This window comes from Narcine bancroftii, chromosome 12, assembly GCF_036971445.1.
Source record: "Narcine bancroftii isolate sNarBan1 chromosome 12, sNarBan1.hap1, whole genome shotgun sequence".
Classification (NCBI taxonomy): domain Eukaryota; kingdom Metazoa; phylum Chordata; class Chondrichthyes; order Torpediniformes; family Narcinidae; genus Narcine; species Narcine bancroftii.
In genome coordinates, this window is record NC_091480.1 from 71,929,743 (window position 1) to 71,947,212 (window position 17,470).

Consider the following 17,470-nt stretch of genomic DNA (forward strand, 5'->3'; position numbering starts at 1 on the left):
ATCATTTGTTCTGCACACCAGATTGAAACAAACCAATACAAAACACTGAAACAATAGGTTATTTTACTCACCATCAATGAGAATTATAAATGTTATTCATTCATTCACAGGCCGCAGATGTCACTGGCAACACCAGTATTTTATTACCAACATTGCCGTTGACTTTAGACAAAATGTGGCCGAGGATTTAATTCTTTGTGCAGCATGCTAACACAAAAAACAAGTTACGACAGGGACAAATCTTTTATATTTAAATATAATACTTGGATTGGAAAATCTGTACAATGTGAAGGAATGTGAAGTGGTTCGGATAGTTGGAGATGCCTCCGTTGGATAGGAATTTTCCTCCAAGTTGATTATTTGTTTCTCTCGCATCCATCATAATCCAAATAAAAACTGTACTCTCTTGATTTCTTTCTTTCTTCAGATACAACTCTAGTTTTGGAATATTTCCCAGTTTTTCCTGAGTGGATGCATTTTTCAACTTCTCTCTCACCTTTCAGATCTCAAGTTCCATCTCTGACCAAATCGTTCGTCATGAAAGTTTTCTGGCTCCTTCACTGGCTCAATGTCCAATTCTGATAGACCTGATATTTTACTATATTAAAAGCACCATACATTTCACCTTGTTGTTATTGATATTGGTATCTATAAACTGTGACAAAAAATTGCAACAAAACAAATGACTTTAAAAAAATTTTTAGATTTTTCCACATACATCCATTCATTGACATAATTTTCCGATTTGATACATGTGGTTCAATCTAATCGCCATTAACAAGGATCAAAAACAGACTGGACAAAGTATTTATAGATTTTTCCATATACATACTTTCATAATCTAAAAATTGATTAATTACATTGATCAATATACAATGTGGTTATAAAGGGAAAAGAAAAAGAAAAAGAAAGAAATAATAGCACCTACCCCCCACCCCCCAAAAAAACTAAAAAGAAAGAAAGAAAATAAAATGAATTAAAAGTGAGTGCTATTCAACAAACATAATTATATATATATATTCTTGCTGTTGTTTGGGGGAGGCTATCAAAACTGAGGCTTCCAAAGAAATATTAAGGAATTAAAAATTATACCCATCTTTTGCTCATATTTTCTAAACGACATGAAATTTATTCTTCAAATTATACGTTAACTTTTCAAGTGGTATACAACTATAAATTTCAGCATTCTGCCTTTCCATACCCAAATCAATATCGGATTTCCATGTTATTGCAATACCTTTTCTAGATGTTGCTAAAGCAATTTTCACAAATTCCAATTGATATATAGTTAACTTCAACTTTGGTCTAATTCCTATAACATTTCCTAACAAAAACAACATTGGATCTTGGTGAAATTTTACTCCTGTAGTTTATTCTAAACAATTCCCAATACCTATCCAAAATGGTTTTACTTTTGAATATTTCCAGCTGGAGTGCAAAAATGTTCCAATTTCTTGACCACATCTAAAACATAAATTTGATAATGTTGGTTTCAATTTATTTTATTTTTGTGGTGCAAGTTATAATTGATGTAAGAAGTGATACTGAACCAGTCTATATCTCACATTTATCATATTTGTCATACTACCTTTACATAGTTCTTTCTAATTCTGTTCATCTATCTGTCCATGTGAATCTTCTTCCAATCTTCATCTAGATTTATGAATTCCTTCTTTCACTGATTCTCTTTGTAATAAACTATACATTATAGATGATTTTTAAAAATATCTCTCTCACTTATTAATCTGTTAATCTCATTAGGGTTAGGATTTATATTTGGTCCCAATTAATTAATTAAAAAATCTTTAATTTGATTATATGCAAATCTAGTAATCTCCAAAATACCAAATTTATTTTTCATTTGTTCAAATGTTATAGAACGTCCTCCTTCAAAATATTGTTCAAAACTTTTAATCCCTTTTCGATACCACATCTGTAAATAAAAAAAAATCCATCATAAAAGGTATTAATCTATTCTGAAAGATGGGAGTTTTAATAGATCAAAATGTTTTTTTTCCTAATTCTTTATTAATTTTATCCCATAGATTAACCACATGTTTCAAAATTAAAGCATCCTTCCTTCCTTCCTGTTATTCATTTAGAATTCCATTTATAAATAAATTCTTCTGTTCTTTTTTCACCTATCTTATTCAACTCTATATCAATCCATGCAGGTTTCTTTTCCTGTTCAAATAATAAATTCAAAAACTGCATTTGTGCAGCCTTATAATAATTCTTAAAATGTGGAAGTTGTAATCTTCCTAACTAAAATTTCCATGTCAAATTTCCAGTGATACCCTAGCCATTTTACCTTTCCACAAAAATTTCTTATAATTTTATTTATTTCCACAAAAGAATTTTGAGGAATATTTATTGGAATTGACTGAAATAAATATTGAATTCTGGGGAATATATTCATTTTAATACAATTAACTCTGCCAATCAAAGTTATTGGTACATTTATCCAATTTCTTAAATCTTCTTTTACCTTTTTATGTAATGGGACATAATTCAATTTATATAGATTATTCAAATTATTTTCTACTTACAATAGTTGTAATCTCCCTTAACCAATGGCATAATTTCACTTTTATTCCAGTTTATTTTAAATCCTGATACCTCTCCATATTTTTGCAGCCTTAAATGTAATTTTCATAAAGAATCTGCAGGTTTAGTTAAACATCATCTGCAAATAAATTTATTTTATATTCATCATGACTTACCTTAATACCTTTAATATCTATATCTGTCCAGATAAATTCTGCTAGAGGTTCTATTGCATAAATAAATAAAGCTGGTGATAAAGAACATCCTTGTCTACTAGACCTAGATAACTTAAAGGGTGAAGAATCTTGCCCATTTGTTACAACCTTTGCTGTTGGAATTTTATAAAGTGCTTTAATCCAATTTATATCTTCTTTGGGTTGGCTTCGCGGACGAAGATTTATGGAGGGGGTAAAAGTCCACGTCAGCTGCAGGCTCGATTGTGGCTGACAAGTCCGATGCGAGACAGGCAGACACGGTTGCAGCGGTTGCAGGGGAAAATTGGTTGGTTGGGGTTGGGTGTTGGGTTTTTCCTCCTTTGTCTTTTGTCAGTGAGGTGGGCTCTGCGGTCTTCTTCAAAGGAGGTTGCTGCCCGCCGAACTGTGAGGCGCCAAGATGCACGGTTTGAGGCGATATCAGCCCACTGGCGGTGGTCAATACCATATTTTACAGCAAAGGAAGTGAATCAAGTATTAGGTACATTGCAAAGTAATAAATTTCCACCAGAATTTTATAATTAAGAATTTATTGATTCCTTCATTTATGGAGGTAATGAAACAAGTGATGGAAACCCAATCTTTACCAGAGTCCTTTTCTACTGCAATAATTACTGCAATATTAAAGAAAGATAGAGACCCATTAAAACCATCATCATACAGACCTATATCTTTGTTAAATGCAGATTATAAGATTGTTGCAAAAGTATTGGCTAACAGACTAAATTTGGCTAATGAGTCTGAACCTGATAAACAGAGCCAGGCTCATTCTGCTTCTAAGTCTGTGCTTTTACAGAAGTTTTGGAATAATAGGTCATTCATTGGGATTAATAATTGCAGGTCTGTGGGAGACATAAATTTTTACCAAAATTAATTCATATGGACTGAACAATTTTTGTCAAAAAGAGAAAATCAGCAGATAATGTAGCTAGATTAATAAGTTTAACACATTTGGCTCAGAAAAGCGGAGATTTGAGTATAGCAGTGGCATTAGATGCAGAAAAAAGCAATTAATAGGGAGAATGGGACTTTTTGTTTAAAGTGTTAGAAAAACAAATGACTTTCTGATCAAAACGTTGACCACTTTTTCTCCCACTGACACTGGTCGACCCGTTGAGATCCTCCAGCAGATTGTTCTTTGCTCCAGGTTCCAGCATCTGCAGTCTCTTGTGTGTCTCTTGTGAAATACTAGCTTGAATAGTGGTATAGAGAAGGTTGGATGACAATCAGGCATAATGTTCTGCTTATAATTTTTTTAAAATCACCTTATTAACAAAATGAATTTGTGGCAACATGGGCATTTACCTCCCCAAAGCAGCAGATTTGAATTCCTGCACACCCATTATATTTCACACACATTTTTAAGAAAGAAGGAAGAAGCAGGAAATTTTCACTGTGCTGGTATGAATGAAGTTGGCAGCTCTTGCAGAGAGGCCTCATTGTGGCTGGTGTGGGAAATGGAAAATATTACACTGCGTTAGTCCTGAGCTGATTCTTAGGATGTAACTTAATTTACTCTGGGTCCTTTTAAACTTGCAATTTTGACAATTTTCTGGGACAGTGTTCAATTTCTCTTAATTTAGGTACTGGCAAAAATAGGAGCACAAATGGAAAAAAAATCCATGAGAATCCTCTGGATAAAATATTATAAAAACCAAGGTTTATTCAGATACTTTTGACGGCCTTGTGCTATGGAGGAAGCCAATCCCAAGCATTCAAATGAGATTTGAAGGAAAATGTTGCTTAGAACTTGGGCCACTTTCTTTGTGCTAATGAGTCTGAACCTGATAAACAGAGCCTGGCTCATTCTGCTTCTAAGTCTGTGCTTTTACAGAAGTTTTGGAATAATAGGTCATTATTTGGGATTAATAATTGCAGCTCTGTGGGAGATAATGTTGGGAACTTCTTAGGTGAAGCTTTAGGAGCTGATGGAAGATATTGCACAACATGGAAATGCATTGATTTCATGACACGTTTTACTATACAACATAGAGATATCAACATTAACAACAGCAATTTGCATTTGTAGTGCTGCCGCAAAATAACAAATTTCTTGACATGTTCCTGACAATGAATTTTGTTCTGATCCAAGTCAAATTCAGTTGCAAGACAGGTTGCATTTAGCAGGCACCTTAAGGCTGCAACATGCTGTGGATTTTAGGTGCTGTGCAAGCAGAGGGAGGTAGTCATGCTGATTTCTTCTGTTGGCAACCCTTGCATTTCAAGAGAGTTTTGTGTTAAAAAGTTATCATCCCAATATCTGCTTAAGTTCTGAGAACAGGCAATGTCATGAGGCTGCATTTATGTGGCAAAATTCTTGCACATCTTCACGCTGCAAAATTTACCAAACAAATTTTGCAGAGACACATGAGATGATCAAAAGAGGTAGGATCTAAATTTTCTTAAAATGCTGTAAACCTAAGATATAAACAGAAAATACTGCAAACAACTTAGCAGTTCAGACAGTACCCGTAGAAAGAGAAAGTTAACACTTCAGATGAAGACCCTTTATCAGAACTTGATAAGAGAGGATTAAAAATGTGAGTTAAAATGCAGGGAAGTTTCATGCAGGTCAAGACGGTTTGTAAGTTTGTAAGCTTCGATGGCCCATGGTGAATAGAAATCTAGGGTAGCCATTCTCAATGGGGGCCCTATGCACACAGCACATTTATATAGTCGACCCCTCCTTTTTTTGCCCCAAAATTGCATGTTTTCTGAATGACCTTTGTAAAAATTGACCCCCCCAAATTTCAACCCTGACAGCATGCCCATCCGAGCTCCCTATGCCTCAGCCACAGACTCTTTCCTAGGCCCTTCCAGTCTTCCCATCCTTGCTACCAACACCCCACCCACAGGCTTTCTCCTAGGCCCGAGCTGCCTAGCATTTTGAGCTCTCAACGCTCTGAAGGTGGACTTACCACCCACTCCCGGCCATTTGAACTCCCGATGCCTTGAACAGCAGTTACTTACCATGGTCCTGTGTAACCTGTGTAAAAGTCGACCCCATTAAATTTGACCTGAAAAATTGGTCCAAAAAAAATTAAACGATGACATGAGTATATACAGTAAGTAAAAGCCTTGTTTTCCTTTCACCTCTCTTTCCAAACCTTGAAAATGTTTTTCATTTAGACAGTAGGAAAAAAGTACAGAAGAAACCAAAACTTGACTCTTCATGGGCAAGGAGACACATAAACCTTGATCAGAGTCCTCAGGTTGGGTGGGGGGGAAGTGGGGTCATGGTAAAGAAAGGTTGAGAATGGCTGATCCAGAGAATAAATGTTGAGATGCTGGAAGGAATCAATGGATCAGGCACCATCCGTGGAGAGAATGGAGAGAAATGACCAGTCAGCATTGTGAGACTCGCATGTAAAGAGTGCCACCCAAAACATCGACTGACTGTTTCTCTCCACAGATTCTGGCTGATCTACTGAGTCCATCCAGCTCAAGAATAAAGCTACTGCAGCTTTTGTGTTCCTCAAGAAATCTCGGAAGGGCGATGTAAAAGGTCTACTCAGAGTCTGGTGAGAATGGGAATAATAAACAAGAAAACAAGAAAGGGCTAATTGTAGCCGTCAGTTGTAGGAAATTGAAACCCTGTGAAATCCCACCGTGGTGCTGGGCGATTTCATTTAAGAAATGGAATAAATCTGAAAGGGCTTCAGTAATAGGAAGCATAAATTTACTGCTTTAATTCACTACAGTGTTCTTCAGGGAAGGAAATTGGTCCTCCTTAATCATTACTCCAGACTGACCAAAGTTGTGGGTCCTTAAGTGTCTCCTCAGTCCTTGAGGGGCCCTTATGATTGGACAAGAAATGCTGGCATTGCCAGCCCTGTCTACATTCCCATGAATAAATAAAAAGTAGAGGAGAATTGTATCCCAGAGAGAAACATATGAAGTAGCAGGCAATGATTGGCAGGAGAGTGTGTAACTTCTGAAACGATTGTTTGGATTAACAGCTGTAGGGTAGTGTTACGGAGTCCAGAGGACCCCAAACACCAGCAGCAATGGATATGCACCACAACACAGGGTTACTTAAACAAAAGTAGTTTTTAATTATATTTGGACAAGAAAACAGAATTAAATTCAACTTACTTAACCTACCTAACCTACTTAATGCCCCCTCTCATACTAAGCGCAGGTGTGTGTAATGTATATTTAAAATTAGAAAAGTTCTTTGGATCACAGTCCAATCTCACTGGTTGCAGGCAATTCTTGTACTGTGCACAGGCAAATGGTTACCACTCAGGAGGGTTCTTGCTGGTTTTCAGAGAGAGATTCCTTTTCCAGGACATCCACAACTGATTCCTTCTCAATGAATCTTGCTGATGAAACTTGCCCCTTTCAGAGTTCTACAGATGATCCTCTTTCTTTCAGGTCACCTTTCACACTGCCAGTCTTCTCCTTTGACCAGACAGCCTTTTAAAGTTTGCCAGCTTGTCCCCCTGGAACTAATTTCTGTGACTCTGTTTCACACCCTCCCTCTCTGAGAGCAAAACTGTTCTCTCCCTGCCTGCAAAAATCACATGCTCTCCCAGGCAAGCTGTATGCTGCAGCTTTGTTGCTCTCTTTGCAAAAAAGCATTCTGCAAAAGTCCTGCAAATATTGTGTGTTTTAAAATGTGTTTGTATGCAAGCTGCTCTAGCAATTCATCCCAAACCACCTCTAAATACTCTGTCACAGTAGGAAATGAAACCAACTGAGATCCTTATGAGAACTATGGAAAAAACTGTTGAAGAGCATCACCATTGATTTTTAAAAAAAAACAGAATTTGGGGTAACTTGAATGTTGATGAAGAAAACCGAATTTGCTGGAGATCAGCAAAGTGTTCAAGCAGCATGTAAGGGCCACATCTGGACGACTGTGTAAACAATGACCAAATTTGCTGGCATTCCCCGCATCTTCCAGCTGTGCCCTGATTTATTTTACCAAATGATTTTGCTCTGCTTAGTCTGAACCCTCCTGTCGAAGCACCCTTGGTCAGTAAGAGCTGCAAAACCTGTGTTGAGTCTTCCAGAAAAAGGGGCAGCATTTTGGACCAAATCCTGACATGTCCAGATGCAGTCATTGCAGAGGTGCTACTAGAAGTAATAACAGAAGAAAAAAAGAATTTAAAGCTGGAGTAGGCCATTCAGACCCTCATACATATGTTGACATTCACTAGGATGCTACATTTTCCTGTGCTAACCCCATATTCCATGATTCCTTCAATATCAAGCTATCCAACGATCTTTGCCTCGAATGTACCACAATCAATGCCTCATGCTTTAGGAGTTTGCTTTGTTTAGATTTAAGACCTTAGTTTTGGGTTAAACTACATCTCTTTCAATCATTTTGCCATATTATGATCATGTTCCTAAAAGCACCTAAACTACAGACAGTTAATTAATCATTCTTATTGCACAGTACTAGATCTCCAGTAAATGAGGCTGTTCTCTAGCTGGCTTCTCAACAGACTGATCTAGAGAACCATGAATTATACATAACATGAAATCATAAATTTAAACATACAGTAGAGTAACAGGCCCTTTCGACCTACAAGTCCGTGCCGACCAATTATATTCTATTAGCCTACACCCACGGTAGTGGGAGGTAGTGAACAATGGGAGGAAATTGAAGCCCCCAGATGAAACCCGCAGAGACAGGGGGTGAACATATAAACCCCTTCTAGACAGCGCCGGATTTGAACTCTGGTCGCTGACGCTGTAACAATGTTACACGAACTGTGCCACCCTAAATTACTGCTAGTTTGTGTGCCATCTATGAGTAAAGTTCCCAGTGCCCCTTTAATTCCCCAAGTTGCACTCTGCCCTGTACTACCATGACTGCTGAGACAGGCTGGGAGGAATGTCACCACCCGTGTTTTCTGAGCTTCCCCCAAACTGATTCTGCACCTTGATTTTTCAAGCTCTGATCCTTTCCCTCATCTGAATTTATCGCAGCTGATAGTGATCAGCTTAATCATTCAGGGTGCCAACTGGGCGATGCAAAAAAAATAGGCACAGGGTCTGAGCGCTCTTGACGTCATGATGTAGACAGTGTTACAAGATGAAACCAGCAACCACTAAGAAGGCATATCACACAGGGGTAAAGATGAACAATTGCTTTATTAACAAAAATTCACCTTCAAACTTTAATTCAAAATCGCCCTTTTTATCACAATGCCCACTGGTTACTATGCAAATTTCTATAACAGTGTAAAACTAATAAATTCCCCAGCCTAAATATGACATATGTAATTAAAGTCTAAGTTATATTTCCAACCAGCCCACAGAAAAACTTAGACACAAAACAAACACAAAACACACAAGATTCACAAAACTTTGATCTCAACCAAAGCAAAGATCATAAACAAAATTCAGTTTGTTTGGTAAACTGAAGCCAAAAGATCTTTGAGAGAGAGAAAGCACAAAATTCAAAGTTATCTCATGTTGCTTGCAGAGAAAGGAACAACTGGCCTGGTCCGGAACCTTCTGGCTGCCTTCTGAATGTTCATCTTTTTTGAAATCCCAACATTCTAAACTGTCTTCCAGACAATGACTCATGTTTTGGGCCTTCTTCCACTCCACTGCCACACCCAGTGGTGGTTTATCATCCAAGTCCAGAAATTTTTAGATCATTTTCTGCACATGTTCAGTCCGTCTCCCACTCTCTCAGCAGTCCACCTTCACCTTGGCTCTCTAAGGCAAACTGTCACTTTTCAACATAAAGCCACACAACACATTGGCCAATACACAACACAGAACTCTGTAACACCTCCCCTGCTAAAAAAAATTGGTCCACAAGAACAAATTTTTAACGATTAATGGAAGTATTACATAAATAAAATAAAATAAACACTCTATTTTACAGTAATATGTGATTAGATTCATATCTACCCAGATTAACATCTTAACAAACAATCTGCTATTATATTATCCATCCCCTTTATGTGTGTAATAATTAAATCATACTCTTGTAATAGTAAGTTCCAATTCAATAACCGTCTGTTCTTATTTCTCATCTTAGACAGAAAACCTAATGGATTATGATCAGTATATATTATTAATGGTTTTTGAGCAGTACAAATATACAAATCAAAATGTTGCAACGCTAAAACAAGCGCTAATAACTCCTTCTCAATAGTTGAATAATTTCATTGATGGTCGTTAAACCTTTTTGAGAAGTACCAAATAGGATGTTTTACTCCATCACCATCCTTCTTCTGTAACAGTACAGCACCAACTGCTTTGTCACTGGCGTCCAGAGCTAAAAAGAATGGCTTTTCAAAGTTAGGGGACAAATGTACAGGCTGATGGCTTAAAATGGCCTTTAACTTCAGAAACGCTTCCTGGCATGCATCTGACCAGATAAATCTTTCTTTCTTTCCAAGTAATTTTGTTAATGGGAGTGCAATTTCTGCAAAGTTTTTACAAAATCTTTAATGATAGTAGCCAATCATACCTAGAAATCTCAGAAGAGCTTTCTTATTATAGGGATAGGGAACGCAGTGATAGCCAATACTTTCACTCCAACCGGTGCCACCTGTCCCTGTCCTACCATATAACCCAGATAAATTACAGTGGCATGTCCAAACTCACTCTTGAGCAAATTCACTGTGAGGTGTGCTTCCACCAGTCTTTGAAATAACTGCTCTAATTCAAGCATGTGTTCTTCCCATGTATCCGTACTAATTACTAAATCATCGATATAGGCTCCTGTGTGCTCTAAACCCTGAATTACTGCATTAATCAATCTCTGAAATGTGCCAGGTGCATTTTTCATCCCGAAAGGCGTAACATACAATCCTGAAGGTGTAACAAATGCAGAAATCTCCCTGCCTTTCTCTGTCAAAGGAACACACCAGTATCCTTTTAAGAGATCAATCTTTGTAAGAAACCTAGCCTTCCCCACGTTATCTATACAATAATCTATTCTAGAAATAGGGAACGCATCAGTCTTTGTCACCATGTTTACTTTTCGATAATCTGCACAAAACCTAATTGAGCCATCTGCCTTAGGCACCAGAACATAGCGTGAACTCCAATTTGAACTTGATTTTCAGATGATGTCATTTTTGAGCACATAATCCACCTCTTGATCCAAAAATCTGCTCTTTTCCTGATTAACTCGGTAAGGATGCTGTTTAATAGGCTTAGCATCACTGATCTCCACATCATGACAAACCACAGTAGTTCTTCTTGGAACATCTGGGAATATATCCTTAAATTTCATAAGTAATGACTTCATTTCTTCCCTTTCTGATACAGTCAAATGCGTTAACTTGGTGTCTAAGTTTTGCAAAACTATAGAATTTTCCAGCCTGGGGCTTATTACTTTCTGTGCTCCATGACCTTCCACAAAACTTATCTCCTCCTTACTTTCCTCTGTAACTAGCACCTTGATTGGAATCCTAGTCTCCTCCTCAGTCATTTTCTCAAAGTAAAGTTTAAGCATGTTCACGTGACAGACCTGTGTCTCTCTGACGATCAGGCATCTCAATGACATAGGTGATCTGGTTAATTTTTGATTTCACCTTATATGGTCCTGAAAACTGAGATCTCAAAGGGTTTGACTGCATTGGAAACAAAACCAATACTTTGTCATCAGGCTTAATGTCCCTAATTTTTGCTTTTTGATCATACCGAATTTTCATTTTTCCCTGAGCAGTTTTTAAATCTTTCCTTGCCATCTCGCAAGCCTGATGTAATCTGTTTTTAAATTTGAAAACATAATCCAACAGATTTGATTGAAAATCATTATGTATCCACTGTTCCTTCAACTATAGTAATGAACCCCTGACTTCATGACCAAACACCAACTCAAATGGACTAAAGCCAAGAGACTCCTGAGTTGCCTCTCTAACAGCAAACAATAACAAATGGATTCCTTCATCCCAATCCTTATTATTTTCCATGCAATAAGCGCTCATCATATTTTTCACAGTTAAATGGAACCTTTCCAAGGACCCTTGACTTTCAGGATGATAGGCAGACGACACAGTTTGATGAGCTCCCAATTCATACACCACCTGTTGAAATATTCCAGACATAAAATTACTCCCTTGATCCGATTGAATTTCCTTTGGTAGTGTGAAAATATTTTAGCATAGCCTTCACAATCATCTTTGCTTTAATGTTTCTCAGGGGAATAGCTCTGGAAACCTTGAAGCTGTGCACATGAATGTTAACAAATATTCATTTCCCGCTTTGGTTTTTGGCAATGGGCCAACACAATCCACTATCACTTTTGAGAAGGGCTCCCCGAAAGCAGGGATGGGTTGTAAAGGTGCCACTGGTGGTCCTTGATTAGGCTTGCCCACCAGTTGACAAGTGTGACAGGTTCCACAAAAGTTCACAACATCCTTTATTAATTTTGGCCAATAAAACTGTTTCCTTATCTTTTCTACCGTCTTCTTCACTCCACGATGACCTCCTAAAGGTGTACTATGAGCCAATTTTAATATTTCATTCCTGTAAGTTTTGGGAATTACAATTTGCCTTACTACCACCCAGTTTTCACTGGCAAGTATCACTTGTGGTCTCCATTTTCTCATCAATATTCCATCTTGAACAAAGTAACCTACTGGCACAGTTTCAATTTCCTAGACAGAATCTTATCTCTTATCCCAGCAAGATCAGGATCATGCTTTGGTCTGGCAAATAAATTTTTCTCTTGACAACAACAAAGCTGGATCCTTAGGTTTGTCCTCAATGTTTGCCTCCACTACGGGATCATAACAGACTTTCTCTACCTCTACCTTTTTTCTAGACATGGCTTTAGTAACGGCACATGCAGGGTAGATTTACAAATCCTTTTCGGACTCATAAACCAATGGCTTACTTCTGAGTTTCACTGCAGGTATGACTTTACCCTCTGCTAAATCATTCCCTAACAAAAGAGAAACTCCATCCACCGGCAGACTTGATCTTATCCCTATCGTAACTGGGCCATTAACTAAGTCTGATTTCATCACTATTCTATGCAAAGGTATAGGCTCTACTTTCCCACCAATGCCTTTAATTAAATCCACATCTCCAGTATCGGTCTCCTCACCAAAATTCAAAACGTTGCTTAATACAAGTGATTGGGCTGCTCCAATGTCCCGCAGGATTTTAACTGGCACTTGATTGGATCCTTCTTTAATCGAAATGAAACCTTCAGTCATGGTTTAAAAATATCCCTAACTTTCTCACTCTGAACACAGGCAGTTGCTACAACCCCTTACTCTTTCTTCCTTTTCAGTACAGGACAATTTACTATTATGTGCCCTGGCTTCTTACAATAGTGGCAAATAACACTCAAATATTTTTTCACCCATTTCTCTTCCTCTCTTCCTTTAACGTCACTTCTAGATTTTCTTTCTACTCAACTTGGATTATCAGCAGTATTCCTTTGAAAAGTTTTCCCTGGTGTCCGCTTAGGCTTGTGGGTTAAAGCATATTCCTCTGCGAATTTAGCCAATTCTTGCCAAGTTTTTAATATTTTTCTCTGCCAAGTACACTTGAATATCATCAGGAACACAATTTTTAATCTCCTCAATCAGAATGATTTCCCTCAATATATCAAAGTTATTTTCTACTTTCATTGTAGCACACCACCGATCAAAACACACAACCTTCCTATAAGCAAAATCCAGGTAAGATTGGGTTGCTGCTTTTTTTAAACTCCTGAACTTTTGTCTACAAGCCTCTGGAACTAGTTCATAAGATAGCCTGCTTTACAAATTCATAATCAGCTGCTTGTTGTACAGTGAGACACGAGTACACATGTTGGGGTTTCCCTTTAAGAACACTTTGTAGCAGGAGTGACCACTTGTCTGGTGGCCATTTTAAATTTACAGCTACTTTCTCAAAATGCTGAAAATAATGGTCTATTTCAGCTTCTTCAAATGGAGGAACTAACCTCACTTTTAACTGACCAGAAACCTCTCCTCCTGACCAGCAAGTAGGTTTGGGGCTTCTCCCTCTCCTTGGGTTGAGGTCTGCCTCAATTTAGCTAGTTCTAGCTCATGTTTCCATTCTTTCTCTCTCTCCTCCCTTGCGGCTGCTCTTTCCTCCCTTTCTGCCTGCCTTACTGCTTCCCATTCGGCTTTCCTTTCTGCCTCTCTTTTTTCCTCTAACTCTAGTTTTCTGAAAGCCAACTTTACTTCCTCTAAAGTTTTCTCCTTTGGAAACTGTTCTTATGCAGCTTCTTCAAATACTCCCTTTCCTACATCATGCTTAACAATCTTTTGGGCAATTTCCTTTTTTTTCATTCCAGTTCTGACTATAAGAAGTTTTAACTTGCCAACTATAACCATCAGTTCTGACTTTTTCGCCATTTTTAAATTAACTACTGAAGGGTTAGTTATGAACTGGTCAATATTCATAGTTGCTGGTTTTTCTGCTGGTGATTTATACACTCACCGTTTATTTTTAATTTCAAGCTGGTGGTTGAGTCAAACTCAGTGGACTGATAACTAAGCACAAGTCAATCACCCCTAAAGCTTCCAAATTGGTTTGATCCCGGACGATGTCCCCAAATTATGTTACAAGATCAAACCAGCAACCACAAAGAAGGCACATCACACAGGGGTAAAATGAACAATTACTTTATTAACAAAAAAATTCACCTTCAAACTTTAATTCAAAATCCCCCCTTTGATAACAATGCCCACTGGTTACTAGGCAAATTTCTATAACAGTGTAAAACTAATAAATTCCCCAGCCTAAATATGACATATGTAATTAAAGTCTAAGTTATATTTCCAACCAGCCCACAGAAAAACTTAGACACAAAACACTCAAGACTCACAAAACTTCGATCTCAACTGAACCAAAGATCATAAACAAAATTCAGTTTGTTTGGTAAACTGAAGCCAAAAGATCTTTGAGAGAGCACAAAATTCATAGTTGTCTTGTGTTGCTTGCAGAGAGAGGAACAACTGGCTTGGTCCGGATCCTTCTGGCTGCCTACAGAATGTTCATCCTTTTTGAAATCCCAACATTCTAAACTGACCTCCAGACAATGACTCATGCTCTGGGCCTTCTTCCACTCCACAGCACCACTCAGGGGTAGTTTATCATCCAAGTCCAGAAATTTTTAGATCATTTTCTGTACATGCTCAGTCCATCTCCCACTGTCTCAGCAGTCCAGCTTCACCTTGGCTCTCTAAGGCAAACTCTCACTTTTTAACATAAAACCACACAACACATAGGCCAATACACAACACAGAACTCTGTAACAGCCATGTGGCCAGAACTGTGTCCAGAACAACACCTGCACTCACCTGGAGTGAAACAAGAAAGTCTGCAGACCCTGTGATTGTAGTAAAAACAGAAAAGTGCTGGAGAAACTCACCAGGTCCATAGGGGATAAAGATATATTTGCCAACATTTCAGGCCTGAGTCCTTCTTCAATACTCGCCTGGTCCTTGTTGATTTTTACAATTTAAAAAAAATATAGACATGCAGCTCAGTAACAGACCATTTCGGCCCATGAGTCCGTGCCTACCAATTCCCTCCCCCCCCCCCCCCCCATTAACCTACACCTCCCAGTACATTTTGAACAGTGGGAAGAGACCAGAGCACTCGGAGGAAAACCCACGCAGACACGGGAGAGAACATATAAACTCCTTACAGACAGCGCGGGATTCGAACCCCGGTCCCGCTCGCTGGCGCCATTGCGTTAACTGCTACGCTAACCGTGCCACTTCTCATTGATCCAGCAAAACTGGTTAGGCAATGCCAAAATGTTCTGAATGGTACAATATCAAATGAATTACCAGCCCAAGGAATTTCAGTTTTATAATTATTTTTCAGTTATTTACCATCTTAACAAAATATGTATCGTAATTTCCTCTCTTTTTACATAAAGGGAACATTTCCTTTTGAGATCTTTTCTACAGAATAAAACATTCAGCTAATCCCCAAGTAAATTTGTTAAACTTTTCATGTAATATTTATCCCGCAGCGTGCTGGAGGAGAGCAAATGAACAGTCTGGAGACACAGACTGTGAGCTGAGGTTGCAGCAGGAATGTTTATTTAAACTTCACGCACTTGCTTTTCAGCTGTGCAGTCGGTCTGTGAGTACAGCTGATTGGGAAGAGGTGGAAATGCATTGCCTTCTCTGCCACGATTGCCCCGCCGACCGCACTTAACAAGCGGGGGAGCTTCATCGCAGAAGATTTGTGTGTCGCCACATAACCACCCCCCCACCCCCCAGAACCGGTACAGGTGGAGACTTGGCATGTGGGAGGCCTGCCTCTGCGTGGTGACTGCTGCACAGGGACCGGCTGTGTCAGGTCCAGATGTTCCGGTTTCACTTTGTAGGGTCCCTTTGCACAAACACAAAATCACAAAACATGGAGATGACAGAGTTTTTAGCTGTACGAAGGGCGTGGCCGCATGATCTCATGCCTGTCTCAAGAGAAATGGGTGGTATCTCGGCTCCTGTGATGACCAGAAACCTGCGACCTGAGACTCTGTCCCACACACGGAGCAGGCGGTGGCCACTAATGGCAGCTGGCCTGCTCATTACCCTGAAACGAGCAGGGTTGACGGCATTTATGAGTGTCCGACCCCCAGCGTTGGTGATAGAAGCACAGGCGTGACTCCATGGAACTCTGAGTCTGGCGGGAGGGGTGCCTCTCTGCCGGCAGTCTCAGTTTGCGGGGCAGTTGTTATGGCGGTTTGGTTAGTCCGTGAAGGGCCTCTGGATTTTCATGTTTCGTGCGTTAGAGGATATCGGCCCTGGCAGCCACCTTCCTAGGGTCACTGAAATCGGCATCAGCGAGCAGGAGGCGAATGTCCTCGGGCATTTACTCCAGAAAGGCCTGTTCGAACACAAGACAGGGCTTATATCCTTCCGCCAGTGTGAGCATCATCCGTCAAGGCGGACGGCATGCGGTCCCCTAAACTATTGAGATGCAAGAGCCTGGCTGCCCTTTCATGGTGTGAGAGACCAAAGGTGGTTATGAGGAGGCTTTTTAAGACCAGGTATTTACCCTCCTCCAGCGACACTTGGATGAGGTCATCTATACGGTCAGCGGTCTCCTGGCCGAGGGAATTGACAATATGGAAATACCTGGTGGAGTCCAAGGAGATTTGCTTGACTTGGAACTGGGCCTCTGCCTGGCCGAACCGGGTGCAGGGCCAGTTGGTCCAGAACGATGGTAGCTTGAGCGCTACAGTGCTGATCGCTGCAGGATCAATGTAGCGAGAGTCTGCAGAACATGGAGACTCATTGGGGTCTCCAAATGTAGCGAACGGGACGTGAACGAGTGAACAGACTGGAGATGCAGACTGTGAGCTCTGAGGTCACAGCAGGAATGTTAATTTAAACTTCGTGCACTGGCTTTTCAGCCAGTTTGAAATGAGAGTCTAATTTGAAATTAGACTCCATTTTTGTGCCACAAGAATACTCTTTACCAGTGAAATAAAAACAATCCTGATCTTTTGCTGTGTTATCAGAATGTTTCTCAATGTTGGTGGACACTCTGCCGCTTGCATCACACTGACAAAAGCACGTGTGCCAACTCCCGTCACGCTGACACAAGCACGCATGCCAACTCACGTCATGGAGCAGAAGGGATGGGAATGCGTCGCCATCTCTGCTGCCACTGCCCCGCCGGCTGTGCATAACAAACAGGGCCGGTTCGTCGCGGCAGATTTGAACGTCACCACAATCCTTTCAAACGCTTCAGCACATGCTACTCTTTGTATATGTGACTGTTGACTGAATAATGTC

The 17,470-nt window shown here is 39.5% G+C and overlaps 1 protein-coding gene across 2 annotated transcripts in view; it reads left to right on the forward strand.

The window, feature by feature from the left end:
• Nucleotides 1-17,470, forward strand: part of LOC138747523 (thyroid hormone receptor alpha) — a 471,266-nt gene that overhangs the window by 77,170 nt on the left and 376,626 nt on the right. The window contains exon 2 of one of the 2 annotated variants that reach the window (XM_069906806.1): nt 6,172-6,280. The exons of the other annotated variant lie outside the window; for it this stretch is intronic. The gene's annotated coding sequence lies outside the window, so the exon portion shown is untranslated. The remainder of the gene's footprint in view (nt 1-6,171; nt 6,281-17,470) is intronic. 2 annotated transcript variants of the gene reach the window in all.